Consider the following 11,977-nt stretch of genomic DNA (forward strand, 5'->3'; position numbering starts at 1 on the left):
CCCCCCCCCCCCCCCCCCCAGCACGACTAGGAGACACCTGGCCCCCAGTCAAACAGACCCACCCAGGAAAACACCTTTCACCTCGGGAGCCCTGGGCCCAAGGAGGCAATGTCCCCAATGCCACACAGCTAAGTTAGCTGACGCAAGCCCGGAGGGCCCGTGGGTCATCGCAAACCATCCCTCCAGGGCCCTGCAACGATGCCCCTGGAGCACCCCTCCTCGGGGATGCAGATGTCAGGGGCACACTGGTCGGGGACCGCAGCACCAGACCAAGGCACCCCGAACCCGTCCCGGCTGTCCAGTGCTTGGCCACCCTGACCTTGAAAGGGCAGGCGTGGCTCCCCCAAACCACAGAGCCATGAGGGGCTATGTCGGAATACACCAGGGCCTAGGGCGGCGCAGGTGCGTGGGATCAACCCACCTGCGGTCCTTCCCGGTCCCTGCAGTTCCTGTCCAGGCCAAGAGGCAGCTCGGTGGCTCCACTCCTTCCCTGGGTCCACAGCACAGGCCCTGCGTGGCCACAGTGGGCAGCCACTGGGAGACTTTCAGGCCCTGTCAAGGTGGGCAGCCTGGCCTAATGCCTCTGCCCTTCTGCCAACCCCATGGGGCATTCCATGCACGTCACCGGGCCAAAGTGCACAGGCACCTATCGTGGCTTGCCCAGCCCGGGGCTCTCCTCTAACCGACGGCAGCTGCTGCCACGAGGCTCCCACCGCACACGACGCCAGGAGCGCTGCCTTAAGTGCCACCCTGGCCCACGATGGTCCTTGCCAGGCGCTCCCAGGGCCTGTGCCAACGCCGTGCGATGGGACTCCTACAACGAGGATGCCAGCTGCTCCACACGCCACTAAAGCCCAGCCAGGCCATGAGGACCTCCATGCCGAGAACACCCAGCAAGGATGGGGAAACGCCTCCCGGACCTGAGCGCTCTGCAAGGCTCTCCCATGCCGAGGTCTTTGGAGGTTGGTGGGGTTTCTGGTGGTGGTGTAGTGGGGGTAGGGTGGTGGTGGTGGTGGGGAGGTGGTGGTGGTGGTGGTGGTTGCGGTGGCTGAGAGAGTGTGGCCGAGGAGAAGCTGTCCCTCACTCCTACCTGCCCTGGGGGAGACAATGTGCCGGACCTCAGTTTCGATGAGAACGACGGTAGGGAGTTCTCACTCATTTTGTTCAGCTTTTCCAAGGAATGCAGAATGAGGGAGTCATCATCGATCCGAGCACATTCTGGGCCGCCTGGCCAATTGAATGAGGCAGGCTGCGAGGCTCAGAGGGGTAAGCCGATGGCCTCAGAGCCCTCCAGCAGCCTGGACCGACCAGAGCCATGACACTGAGCAAGAGGAACGGTCAATCCTCTCTTGGAGATAGACCCCACGCACCAGTAGGCACTGGCGGACTGGCACCGTCTCAGGCGGGCGCAGGAAATCCTACAGCCAATGGGTACGCCTGAGATAATGGAAGGCTTACCGTCTTCGCGATCTGATGTCCACAGCGTGCCCACCCTGGACCACACTTCTTCCGGGCCCAGCCAACGTCCGCGCGTCGAGGGATGGAAAGCCTAGTCCTGCAGGCCGACAACGAGCCTGGTGTGGCCACCACACCTGAGAAGTGTGTACAATACAAACGCATGCGTGAGAAATGGACCACGGTGCTAAGCTCCCCAGAAGGCTAGGAACGGATCCGGGGGTGAGCCTTGCACCTCCCTGTCCTGTCCCTCTGTCCCTCATGCTGGCTGCAGCCAGGGGTGATGCCACGGGAACAGAACAGCACGGCCGCGGGTTTGAGTGCCTGAGAGAGTTTGAGTGTGGTTGTCTATCTGTGTGCGAGTGTGTGGGTGTGTGTGTACACACACGCCCTTGTATGAGCCCACGTAAGGCATGTCTGTGTTGTTGGGGAGGGGGTGTCTTGTGACTGCGTAGAGTCCCTGTGTGCCGTGTGGTCGAGTGCCTGCGGGGGGGTGGGGTCGGGTCTGTGTGATTCTGATGTTCGGATAGGCACTCGGGGTTTGTCCTCACGTGTGGAGGCCTCAGCTCCCTACAGAACCTGCCCGGTACGTGGATCCCTGGCCTCACGTCCTGCCCCACATCAGCACGAGATCGGTGCCACTAAAACCCCGAGCGCCACGTTTGTCCCCTAGAGTGGCTGAAAATGTCCAGAGACTCCCTGTCTCAAGGTCACCCTAGCAAAGCACAACACGCCCTCTCTACGTACTCCCCCTGAGGCACCAGAGGAGCGACGTCGGTGTGGACTGTCACCCCACTAGCTGTCGCAGAGCTACTACACTGCACAGAACCTCAGCCACCAACGGGAAAACCCAGGGACCCATGGGAAGGCTGCCACCCCTGGGACTCCGGGTGCAGGGCTGAAACCGACCCAAGCCGTACCGAGATGAGGGGCCCGCGGACTCCACTCCCGACTGCTTTCCTGCTCACTCCACCACTAGCCCTTCATATTGCAGCCAACACGCCCTTTTGCAATATGTTCCCTTGTCTGTTGGTTGGGCAGCTTTACACCCTTCTGAACCCAAGGACAATACAATTTTCTATATGATAACTCTTGAAAATTTTACTCTCAGTTAATTACTAGAATAAAATATTTTGAATATTATTATTCATATTAACTCCTCACATTATTATAATGTAGGAATGGAATATTAATAAGCTAATGAAAAATATTTAAATGTGTTCACATATGGATACATAGACATATACTTCCTAATATGATGATTTCCTGCATCCCTATGTTAAAGACATAACTTTTTTTTTTTAGGTTAATTATAAATCCCGCATGGTGCTTGAATTCACCTCCACTGTTCAAGATTTGCAAGCTCTACTGGTTGAGGTAGCCAGGAGCCGGAAACAGAGAACAGTCTTGAGTTTCCTAAGAGTTCAACCATCAGTTCCCACATAACACACTGTCTACTGGACAACATTCCTCGGAAATATATTAACCAATATTTAGACCACATTTTTTTTCTGATATTTTAAACTTTCTGTGTGAGTATAACAAATAGATGCAGAAACAAACATTCCCAGCATTACTGAAGCACCCATGGTATCTTTCTCCATGACTACCTTGAACAGATATTATCTTCTTTGTATTATGTGTTAATTCCTTCACTAACACACTATATTGTCTACTACAGTTTTATAGTAAGCCTTAGAATTACATAATGTGAGTTCACTGACTTTACATTTTCTTAATCACTTTTGCTATTTTAGTTCTTTTACTTTGATATGAATTTTTGAATTACCTTGTTGGTATCTACAAAGTAGCTTGCAATTATTTTTACTTAGATCGTAGTAAATCTACACATGAAATTGTGGTAACATAACAATATTGAGACTTCTGATCCATGAACAGAGTATATCTCTACATTTACTTAGGTCTTCTTTGATAATTTTCATCAGCATTTTGCAGGTTTTGTCATTGAGATACTGCACATATTTTACTGCATTTTATTACAAAAGTAGCTCATTTTTTGTGCTATTATAAATGGGATTTATTTCAAATTCCAATTGTTCATTGCTAGTATATATTAATATATACTTTTATATATTGATCTTGTACCCTGCAAACTTGCTAAACTCAGTTTTTAGCCCTGGGAGTGTTACTGTAGATTCTTTGGTCTTTTCTAACATAGGTAATTGAGTTCCTACAAAAAAGCTTTGTTTCTTACTTTCTGATTTTTATGCCTTTTACTTACTTTTCTTGGTTTATGACTGCACAGAACAATATAAATAGCAGTGATGGGAGAGGACATTGATGTTCTTTTCCCAATCTTAGGAAGAAAGTACTTCTTTTTAAAACACACTGGGTCATACATTTTTAATTTTTAAAAAAATATTTATTTTAGAGAGAGACAATGGGGGGGAGGAACAAAGGGAGAAGAAAAAAGAGCAAATCTAAAGAAGGCTCTGTGCTGAGCAGAGCCTGATGTTGGACTCAATCCCACGACCATGAGATCATAACCTGAGCTGAAACCAAGAGTCAGATACTCAACCAACTGAGCCACCCAAGTGCCCCTAGTTGTACATTTTTAATACCTGTCCTTTACAGCATAAATATTATATGTGATATACTTTTATACCTTGAAACAACAACCATGCACTAAAAATATACTTATATATTAAAATAAGTATTATATAATACACAGATGGGAAAATATACAAGTGATTATTTGTAAGATCATATTTATTATACCAAAATATATACTAGTGTTCCTGTCATTTATATTCATCCTCAAATATCTCTCTCTCTCTCTCTCTCTCTCTATATATATATATATATATTTTTTTTTAATAATGAAAGTTGTGGAGTCTATTTCAATATCTGGTGGGGCTCTTTTACTTTCTGATGTTACAATTATTAGTGTTCAAGGCTATTTTATTCATTATTATTGAGCTAATTTGAATGACCTTGATAGATTCTGGAGAAATAAATACACACATTAAAATACGTACATACATACTTACATACATACATAAGTACAAAGAGAACACAAAAACAATTACTCATTGAAAGAATGTGTGACAAGAACCTTGTCAAGAAAAAAACATTTACCTCTTCCTAAACTATTAGACACCAGGCCCAAGGTAACATAAAACCTTCTATATGATTATGACAAGGAAGATACAGGCTATTTTTCTTATTGATGGATGTTTCAAATTTTAAAAAAATGATTAATAAATTAATATATGTAATTTCATTATCTATTCACTTAACCAAAACTAATAGTGTTTATGAGACAAACACTATATGGAAAATTGAACTTTTTTGTGTTTTAGAAAATCACTTTTGAGTTTGATTCTTTATCATTTATTTATTTATTTTTTGCATATGAAGTTTTATTCTTAAATTTTATAATTGTACTTTATTAACATCTCAATTTTTTAAATCTTTTTTTAATAATAATTTTTTATTATATGTTAGTCACCATACAGCACATCCTTATTTTTTGATGTAGTGTTCCATGATTCATTATTTGCGTATAACACCCAGTGCTCCATGCAACATGTGTCCTCCTTAATAAATGAAGGCCTTAAGGGACGTCTGGGTGTCTTAGTGAATTAAGCAACCAACTCTTGGTTTTGTCTCAAGTCATAATCTTAGGTCCTGAGATCCAACATTGTGTCAGGCTCTGTGTCCAGCTTAGAGTCTATCTGCAATTCTCTCTCTCCCTCTGCACCTACCCACTCTTGCATGCCTGCTCTCTCTCTCTTTAAATAAATAAATAAATAAATAAATAAATAAATAAATAAAATATTTGAAAACAAAATGAAGGCCTTAGAAAGATGTCATAAAATTTAGCATATACTTTTCCACACCAAAAAATGAAAAGATAAATCTAATTAATATAAAATTTCAATGATGCAAAAAGTAGCAATAATGATCCATAAGGATCTTACAGATCTGACTAAAATCATCTGACTATCATAATCATGGAGTCAACATTATGAAACCATCATAATTTTAAGGAAACTCCCAAGCATAGCTTAATTTCATAAAAGAATATTTCACTGCAATAAAATTAAAACAAATCAACAATTTTCCAAAGCTCTACATCTGTCAATCCATACAGAACTCAGATAAAATAAAATTTAAAATGTGGAATGGAGGGTGAAGATACTCACCAAAGAAAATGACACATAATGGGGGTGCATGGGTTGCTCAGTCGGTTAAAGTCTACCTTCGGCTCAGATCATGATCCCAGGGTCCTGGGATGGAGCCCCATGTCAGGTTCCCTGCTCAGTGTTGAGTCTGCTTCTCCCTCTCCCTCTGCCTGCCACTCCCCCTGCTTGTGTGCTCTCTCTCTCTGTCTCTGTCAAATAAATAAATAAAATCTTAAAAAAAAAAAAGAAAATGACAAATAATGAAGGTATTATCCAGTAAGTCATTGAAAAGATGAGCACAGAGACCTCAGGATGTGGCACAGAACACATGACATATGAATTTTTGTGTAGTTACTCACTGCTCTTCTCTGAAGTGGAGGACTTCATTCCATCCCATCTACTTCAGGAAAACATGACAGAAAGAAAAACAAACATATAATCTCTGAAAACTCTTTACACTGAAAAATAACAAATACTAAAATTGATTCTATTGTCAATATTTAATATAGGTATGCAGTGTTTCCTCCTTTTAGCCAACACAAATGAAATTTTTAGTACTCATCACAGTTGCTTGAGTTCTTAATCCAATTTTTCTTTTGTTTCCTCATTTATTACTCAAGAACATGTTTCCTATATACAAATGTCTACTGACAACTCTACGTTCAAAGTGAGCAAAATGAAGCAAGTCTGGGGCCATATGGCATATCTGAAGTTGCACACTGCCTCATGAGATAGGAGGCTAATTCTTTGCTCCAAAAGAAATAAAAGGTATGTTCACAGCAGTATTGTTTTGTCCCTTAAGGTCATCAAATACAGCCAGGCTTTGAGAGTCTTATTTGTCCTATTAGAGGGCCACTCATCTGGACCTCAGATTGACATCTGGAATGAGTCCCTCAGCATCCTCAGACAATTGTGCTCATCATTGATCCAGACAAACATCCTCCCAAACAAATAAGCATTTCCATAGCCAGGCTTATTTTCTTCAGGCTTATCTACTGCATTATAAATAAATAATAGTAAATGCAGAAGAGATATTTTATTTAGTATTCAAATAATGGAACTCTTAATGTACATAGAACATTGGTGTATAACCTTGGATTTTTCTAATAAAATTACATAAAATCAATTGTTTTTTTTTAAATAGTCAACTAAAATTTAAAGGAGAAATGGGGAAGTATTTGTAAATGTGGTAGCAAATAAGGTATGATTACAGTAGAAATATGAGTAGAAACATCTATATTCTGGACTTGGCAATATTAAGAAGATAAATCAATATTTTGGCACATTTAATTTTCTTTACAAGATTATTTGTATATGCTATATAATGGTATAAAAAGGAAATATATCAATGATTCCCAGAAATTGATCAGGTTACTTCCAGAAGAATTTTTTTTAATTAATGAAGGAAAGAAATAATAATGAATATTCATTTAACAAAGTAGGTACACTTATGGGGAACACAAAATTATTATCAAAATATTCTACCTTGGGCTTCTGAAATAATGAGTGCAGAGAACGTAATGTTCTGACACCACTGGCCACAACACACACAGAATTTCAAAAGCATCAGAATAGCTGCTTATCTCTCTTCCCTAAATTATGTTACTTGTTCCAGTCTGTCCTGCAGCAAAACATCACAAATAATATAAGTTAGATCCAAAAATACATGAAATTCATTTAAAAGTAAAGCTCAATCATTTGTTCTATAATGATTGTCATAGAGGAATCCCCACACTTCTAGTCTGTGCTACACATATCATAGATGCTTGGTTCTTAGCCATCTTTGCCAGTTCATCTCTTCACTTATTTCCTCTCTGAATTACTCACTCTGCAAATAGTCAGTAATCCTCTCTACTATGCTATGTAAATTGATGGCACAGCGATTTTCTTTTTGAATGAGAAATTCTAAAGTTGTATCCTATCAAATAAAGACTTTATGAAAATGTTCTTTGATGGGTAAAATGAAGGGCACACGACAAGGGTGTGGTAAGACTTATATTCTGGAAATAAGAGATAAGAACTTCGAAAATCTATTACAAACAACATATAAAAACTGATGAAAAATGGTAAGAATTAAAAAAGACATGAAAATTACATAAGAAAATGAAAATTATAAAAAGAACATCAGAAGAACAAGACATAAGAAGACTAAGTTAAAATAAGCATGGCTGATCTTTATTCAAAACAGAATGCAATTAGTAATCCTACGAGTTCATGGATTGGCTAACATAGCTCTTTGAAGGATAAATGCTTGCAAGTAAACTAGGGAACTCAAAGTGCTAGGTACAAGGAGCTGGACTTAAGAGGTTATGTAATGTTTGATTCCATTTAAATGACATTTTGTTAAAGGTAAAACTATAAAAACAGTGGTCACAAAAGATTATGGAGTAGAATGAGGGGTTGACTACGAAGGAGTAAAATAAAGAAGATTTTTAGCAGTAATGGAACTCCTCCATATCATAATTGTGGTGTTAGATATAATATTCTATACACTTGTCAAAATCCATATAACTGCACATGACAAAGAGTGAATTTTACTGTAGGTAAAATAAAAAACAAATTAAATAAAAGGTACAACAAATGTTGGTGAGGTTGTGGAGAAAGGGGTACCCTCTTACCCTGTCGCTGGGAATGAAAGCTGGTACAGCCATTTTGGATAAAAGTATGGAAAAAGTTAAAAATAGAGCTACCCTATGACCCAGCAATTGCACTACAAGGATATTTACCCCAAAGATACAGATGTAGTGAAAAAAAAGGGGCACAGGCACCCCAATGTTCATAGCAGCAACGTCCACAATAGCCAAACTGTGGAAGGAGCTGAGATGCTCTTCAACAGATGAATGGATAAAGATGTGGTCCATATATACAGTGGAATGTTATTCAGCCATCAGAAAGGATGAATACTGACCATTTTCATCTGCATGGATGGAACTGGAGGGGATTATGCTAAGTGAAATAAGCAGAGAAAGACAATTATCATACGGTTTCATTTATATGTGGAACATGAGGAATAGCACAGAGGACATCAGGAGAAGGAAGGGAAAAATGAAGGGGGGGAATCAGAGAGGGAGACAAACCATGAGAGACTATGGACTCCAAGAAACAAACCGAGGATTTCAGAGGGGAGGGGGTGGAGGGATGGGTTAGCCTGGTGATGGGTATTAAGGAGGGCAGGTATTGCAATGAGCACTGGGTGATATACGCAAACAATGAAGCATGGAACACTACATCAAAAACTAATGAAGTACTGTATGGTAACTAACATAACGTAACAAAAAATAAAAGGTATAAATATGAAATTGAAAACAGGCTGGGACAGACACATATTCATTGCACACTCTCATGTATTAAGCCCATATATTTGTTAGCAGGGACACATGCAAAGAACACCATTTAACCAAGGAACAAGATATCCATAGATTAAATATTTAATACATGCAAGACTGGTAGAATTCAAAACCATGAAAACTGTGGGCTGACACTAAAATGAGTAAGTAGAAGTCCACCCTCATTTGCTTAGAATAGAAACAGCGTACTGTTCACCAACAGTGGTTTTGTCTCTCATTTTCTTCAGATTTTTTACAAGGTATGAATATATAATCCAAGCACATTCACTCAATAAGACACTTTTCCCTTGCTGTTTATGAAAAAGGATAGGCCTTGAAGTCATCCATGCACTCACACAACCATTCATAATGCTAAGACATACTGAGCCACTTGATTTACACATAGAAACTGGAGATGACAATAAATGATGGAGGCTGCATCAGCTATGAAGCCCACAAGTAAAAGTTTTTCATTGTAGTTCTACATGAACATTAGTAAGAAAACCAGTATAATTTCTGTGGCAAAATTCTACTGATCTGAACAATCTCTCCTATCCTTGAGTATTATGCAGCTCATTTATTCTAGATACCCTTTCTGCATCTGAATGTTACAAGGCAAGGAAATGCTTTATATTCAAACCAACATTGATTCTATAATATCTAAAACTGAAAATACAATAACAACAATGTATAATGATAAAAAATACACACACCTACCAAATCAACAAGTGTGCGGAAGTAAGACTTCGATGGTATATATCAAACTTACTCAATTTACTTAATTATGTCTACGATAAGAGTTTCCACCACTCTTTAACAGAATATTCACTCTGCACAGACTTTTCCTTTAAATGCAACAAATATGATCTTAAAAATCCTGGTCATACAGTTCCCCAAAAACTTATTCATAACAGACAAAAAGTGGTAACAAAACAAATATCCACTGTGATAAATGGATAAACAAATTGTGATACAGCCACACAGTGGAATATTACTCATCCGTAAAAAGGGAATGGGGTTCTGATACATGCCACCACACGGCTGAACTGTTAGAACACTGTGCGAAGTGATTAAGGGTAAAAGTACTTGTCTGCACCTGTATTTGACCCATTTACATTACAACGAGCCATGATTTTCTGTTTTTCCATACATCATTTTAATTTCTTCAAAACAAGAATCTTCTACTACATAGCCACAGTATTATTATTATTAAAGCTATGCAATTATCACCTGCTTTATATAATATACTATAGTATTTTTTTTGGACATTCTTCATTTTTTCCTTTAATATCTTCTATAAAAAAATCCTGAATCAATATTATACTCAGTTTTCATATCTATATAGTCTGATATAATCTAGAACATTTCCTGAGGAATATTAATATGTTTGAAGACTAAATGACAGTTCGTGGGAGATTTGTTTTGTAGAATGTCACTCAACTTGGGTCTAATATTTTCTCATGAATTGATTCAGGCTTATTCACTTTTGTCTGAGGTACTACAGAAATAAGGCTAGGTTCTTCTCAGTGCTTCCTATCAGTGATGCCAGATGATTCCATCACTGCTAGTATTATCTTTTATCTCATACTTAATTCAGGTGGTATCTGCCAGGTTCTCCACTATTATTTTCTCTTTGCAACTGATAAGTATAACACAGAGGAGATAATCACAATCTATAAAAGTATCCTGTTTCTCCTCAAATTTTCTCCAAGAAGTTTTAGCCTTCTTTGATGTCTCCTGGTTGAAACAATTATTATGATCATTCCCAAAAGTCTATATTTTATATTATATAATTTCTACCTCATTTACAGCTGTCATATGGCACTTTACTTTCTACCCTATTTATCCATTCACTCACTCATTCATTCACATATTAGTATAGTAACATTATAAACATCTCATCATTATCAATCAGGTTTTTTTTCATTCCTAAAGAGATTTACCATGTCCAGACATGCCTGAATTTTATCAGCCAAAACCAGAGGTGGCTTACTGCTGTGCGTCAAGGGGTTCTCTTTGATGAATGCAGCCTTATCCATCCGTGAAAGCTTTCTCCTTCTGTACTTCCACTCCTCCTTCAGTCTCCACGATGTTCCAGAGCCCCAACTGGGAGTATTGCATATAGTCCACTTCCCCTCAAAATGCCAGAAGATAAAAAGGCAAAGTTAGAATAGCTTTGCACATTCCTTACATTATAAGCCAGTCAAATTTCTAAACATAATCTAGCCACTGTTGTGGCATAGTCAGGCAGATTTGTCACAATTCTCTTTGTTTATCATTTTGGCCAATATTCTAGCTACTAATTCTGAGTTGATAATTAATTATACTTGCAAGACACAAAGTCTTATCTTTAGAAAAGGGCTAGAATGAATACAGATAACTGGGGAAAAGTAAACCGATTGTGAAACACACATTCAAAGGAGGTAGACAGTTTAGAATCCAGACTATATGGTCATTAATCACAGAAAGAAAGAAAATATTCCAATGGGAGATGATGACATTTAAATTTCTATCAGTTGGGAATTGCTTCTTCACTCAGACTCTGGCCCTTTCCCTACTATCTATAGTATTTATTCCTGGGTATTGCCTATCATCATGTCCTGTCTATTCCAAAGTTCATTTCTTCCATTTAGTGATACTCTTCCTATTAGCCATTTGTTTGGGATTTGATCTGTGCTCCCATGGCATCCCAGAGCTCTATCTATGAGATGGTTTCTGCTAAGGAAGACAGTGTCCCATCTCCTAAGCACTGGTAACCCGTATTTCCAGACATCATTCTTCGTAGCTTTATACCATGGAATTTTCCACAAACCAATGTCCTGACATTATTTTGCTCCTATTCCTGCAATATCTTAACAGTTTTACTTTTTAGCCTGAGGAATTGCACTTGCAATTTCTTATGGCTCTGACCTTAAAAACACAGGGAGAATGAATATGACCTCAGAAATGGGCATTCTTCCACAAAACATGGTTTTGCTCAATAGATTTAGCAGAATACAAGTTTTTTTTTTTTTTTTTTTTTTTTTTTTTTTTTTTTTTTTTTTTTTT

At 39.4% G+C, this 11,977-nt stretch overlaps 2 long non-coding RNA genes and 2 other non-coding genes across 4 annotated transcripts in view; all 4 read right to left on the reverse strand.

The window, feature by feature from the left end:
- The window catches only part of LOC121105495, a 7,256-nt gene extending 1,536 nt beyond the window's left edge, over nt 1-5,720 (reverse strand). Inside the window, exons 1-2 of the long non-coding RNA XR_005838016.1 lie at nt 5,625-5,720; nt 1,459-1,592 (exon numbers count right to left, since the gene is read on the reverse strand). This is a non-coding gene — a long non-coding RNA (uncharacterized LOC121105495). The remainder of the gene's footprint in view (nt 1-1,458; nt 1,593-5,624) is intronic.
- LOC121105599 lies at nt 1,115-1,209 on the reverse strand. Its single transcript, XR_005838208.1, has one exon. It is a non-coding gene; the product is annotated as a small nucleolar RNA SNORD116 (small nucleolar RNA).
- Nucleotides 5,721-5,963: 243 nt separating the features above from the next.
- On the reverse strand, nt 5,964-11,971 carry LOC103677076. Its single transcript, XR_572312.2, has 3 exons — nt 10,873-11,971; nt 7,089-7,224; nt 5,964-6,003 (listed from the first exon to the last, which is right to left on the reverse strand). It is a non-coding gene; the product is annotated as an uncharacterized LOC103677076 (long non-coding RNA).
- Nucleotides 6,466-6,532, reverse strand: LOC121105564. Its single transcript, XR_005838177.1, has one exon. It is a non-coding gene; the product is annotated as a small nucleolar RNA SNORD109A (small nucleolar RNA).
- Nucleotides 11,972-11,977: the final 6 nt, after the last annotated feature.

Source organism: Ursus maritimus, unplaced genomic scaffold (assembly GCF_017311325.1).
Source record: "Ursus maritimus isolate PB19 unplaced genomic scaffold, ASM1731132v1 scaffold_27, whole genome shotgun sequence".
Lineage (NCBI taxonomy): Eukaryota > Metazoa > Chordata > Mammalia > Carnivora > Ursidae > Ursus > Ursus maritimus.